Source organism: Pituophis catenifer, unplaced genomic scaffold (assembly GCF_029215685.1).
Source record: "Pituophis catenifer annectens isolate HBS135680 unplaced genomic scaffold, rPitCat1.0.hap2 SCAF_2, whole genome shotgun sequence".
Classification (NCBI taxonomy): Eukaryota; Metazoa; Chordata; class Lepidosauria; order Squamata; family Colubridae; genus Pituophis; species Pituophis catenifer.
In genome coordinates, this window is record NW_027256882.1 from 57,382,465 (window position 1) to 57,386,312 (window position 3,848).

Sequence of the window (3,848 nt, forward strand, 5' to 3'; positions counted from 1 at the left end):
CCGATGGCAGTAACTGCAACTAAACATTTCCAATAATTGTTGATCAGTCCTGCATATCAGCTTTGAGAAATTTTAGACTATATCCCTCTTTACAGAACAGCTGCAGCCCAGGGAAGATGGTAAAAATCCTCACATCAACTCCAGGTTCTTCCATAACATTTTTACAGAATTATAGTCAGGCCAATAACTTTGTCATTTGAAAATATTAACTTGGTTCTGTTCTGCTTTAACCATTATTTGATTATTTGATTATTATGGCTTGTTAGTTTTGGATCATCATCTTGCTCCATGATACACTTTCTCTTGGGTTTCACTTCATGAATAGATCAATATTGGTCTCTACATCTCAGGCCCATTGGCTGGATCATGTGCCTCCTACAAAGGAATGTGCCCAAATAATGCCCAATACATTCAAAAACGCAAGTCTAGTTTTGGGGGTTCCTTATAAACATAAGTTTGTACACATTTCTGAAAAAATACATTTAACATGCTTTATTAAACACAAGTTTAGCATTCTTTCAAAAGAGCTCTAGACCTGTTTAAAAAAACAGATACAATGTTCACTTCAGACCATCGCTATTCTTGTGCTGCACAGAAAGTTGATTTAACCCAGTAAAGGGATCCAGATCGAGGCAACTGCATTCCAGATTCTTATCCTGGTAAGTGCATTATAGGTAGTCCTCGACTTACAACCATAATGGAGCCCAACATTTCTGTTGCTAAGCAAGACAGTTAAGTGAGTTCTGCCCCATTTTACAACCTTTCTTGCCACAGTTGTTAAGTGGAATCATTGCAGTTATTAAGTTTCTAACATGGTTGTTAAGTGAATGTGGCTTTCCCATTGACTTTGGTTGCCAGAAGGTTGAAAAAAGTGATAACAGGATCCTGGGACATTGCAACTGTCCTAAATATGAGCCAATTGCCAGGCATCTGAATTTTGATCACGTGACCATGGGGATGCTGCAGCAGTCATGTAAAAAACTGTCAGTCACTTTTTTCAGTGCTGTTGTAACTTTGAACGTCACTAAACAAATGGTTGTAAGTGGAAGGCTACCAGTAATGAGGAATTTCACAAGATTATACTTGTTTTTAATACTTGGAAAGAAGTGCTGCCCTTTTGCCAAAAAACTATGTGTGGTTGCTGCCATCCTTGCTATTTCTGGATAGTAGTAGGCAAGGATGAGGCTCACTCATCCTTGGCCTGGTTCACCTGCACCACTCTTGCTAACTGGACTGACAAATCACGGTGGAGGTCTGGAGTAAAGCAAGGATAAGATATTTTGTGGGAGAGGAAATGAATCCTTGAGCATCCATCAATCACTTCCACTTATCCAACATTAAAACTGTAAGAACACCATTACTTGCTGGCCTATTCAGCCATCAGTTCAATTTATGCTTAAGCACTTTTCTGCAAGTCCCTCCCCCCCACTTTTTTTTTTGAGAGCCAATTTGGTGTAGTGGTTAAGGCATCAGGCTAGAAATTGGGAGATAAAGAGTAAAGTTTTGCTTTAGGCACAAAGCCATCTGGATGACCTTCTCGATTTCTCTCAGCCCTAGGTAAAAGGCAAATGGCAAATCACTTTTGGGGATTAAAAAAAACTTGCCACAAAAACTGCAAAGATTTTTGTCCAGTCAGTCTCCAAGAATCAGACCGGATGAAGGTTAGGAAAAAAAATACCAATACCTGCCAGCTGATAGGCTGCCTATATCCTTAGTCAACAAAAAAATGACCCTTATTACTTTTGCCTATTTACATATACATATGTGGCTTCCATGCCTTTTTGAGCAGACCTTTGCTCAACCTGGCAACTAAAAAAGACGTTGAGACTCTAGAAAGAGTGCAGAGAAGAGCAACCAAGATAGAATTGGGTATGTCTAGTTTAATGAGAAGGAGTAGGGATGACATGATGACAGTGTTTTCAGAGATTGCCACAAAGAAGAGGGAGTCAAGCTATTCTCCAAAGCACCTTGAGGGCAGGACAAGAAGCAATGGGTGGAAACTAATCAAAGAGAGAAGCAATTTAGAACTAAGGAGAAATTTCCTGACAGAACAATTAATCAGTGGAACTACTTGCCTCCAGAAGTTGTGAATGCTCCAGGGCTGGAAGTTTTTAAGAAGAGATTGGACAACCATTTGTCTGAAAGGGTATTGGGTTTCCTGCCTAAGCAGGGGGTTGGACTAGAAGACCTCCAAAGTCCCTTCCAACTCTGTTATTCCATTCCACTTTCAAATATGCTGGAGTTTAATCCTATGATTCCCAGCATGCCCAATGGTTGCGGATGATGAGCTCTGTAGCCGAACACCTTATAGGCAGGCAGTTAATATATGGAAACTCTGAGCTGCACCCACTCCTCCTTTACATTTGGGATGAAAATGACAGACGAACCCTATTAATTGCTCCTTTCTCTACGGGCTGCCCAGCCTTTCACTTCTGCGGTAATTCCTTCATCTACACGCTGAGCAATTAAAGGTAAGGAAGCAGGAGCGCCACCAATGAACCCCTCGCCAACACTCACCGCCCATGGAACCTTCAGACACTTCCACGCTCAGCTACCCACGTTTTCACGATTTCTTTCTCCGCCTCCAGCCTTTTCGATTCTCTGACGGCGATCAGGCTCCCTTACAGGCTGCCGCCTACAGCCAATCCAATTGCTCTTCCGCAATAGGAAACCGTAAAGCATATAGGAAGGCGGGCTCTTGTTTGTGGGGGGCGGGGGCGGATGAAATATCATTGGAAGAGCTCATCCAATCAGAAGTGGTCGAGGTTGCAAGAAAGTGATACGGATGCTGGAAAAGAAAAAAGCTGAAGGACCCAAGACAGCCGAGGACCCACGTGACAGATGCCAGGGCGGGAGGAATGCCGGAGTTCTCGTTCTGCGCGTGCGCTGCATCTGAGCTCGCGCGGCTTTTCTTTGGTTCTGGTCGTACGAAGAGGGAAAAAAATGCGGGGAAACCGGATTATTTTTGACTCGCTTTGTGACCGACTGTTATTAGCCATTCTACCAAAACGCGTGGAACGATGTAGGCCATATTGACTTACTGTATTAACGCCATCTCGCTAACGGCATTTAAATAATAGAACCTAAACTGGACAAAACACGGTTAAACAATCCTTAACGAACGAAGAGGAATCTACCTGTCTCAGGATAATGTTGTAGGAGGATCCAATGTGGATCGGTCACCGTCTTCCGAGCTTTCGGATTCCAAAAGCTCGGAAGACTAAACTTCTTGGTCCCGGTGACCCACCCAGATTGGATCCTAAATGACCCTTATCTGGGAGGGTTTTTCCTTGCACAGGGGATTTGAAGCAGTTAAAAAGAGTAGCATTGCCCTCGCATGTCGTTTCGGCCAAATCCGCTGAATGACAGCTCCTTAAACGACGCCGAGACTTTTTAAAGAGCAAAATAGGTTTATACCTTAAAAGAATTCAAGCACTGATAATCTTTTAACAAAAGCGTGAGAAAACGAGAGAGGCTGCGCTGCAGACCGCCACGTGGACGCTGCCTGGCATAAAAAAGGAAAGAAAAACCCGTGCCTGGTTACAGTACAGAGAGCTATATAGGTTGACTCGCTCTCAGCCCCGCCGCTTTTGTAGACGAGGTGGTTTTCTGAACTTTACGGTAAGGGTCTTCCTCCTGGCCACTCCCCGCTTGGCCGCTGAACAGCGGGGCCCAATGTGGCACTGCGCGCCGCCAACTCCCTCCTTTGAGCCCGGACGCTTCGGGCGCCGAGAGAGCGAGCGAGCGGCTTTAAAATGTCAAAGCTGGATCCAATTTGCCAGCGCGGGAGCGAGAGGATGAGGGGGACGTCTCTTCGCCGGGGCTGAGGCAGCCTTGCCTGCCGGACG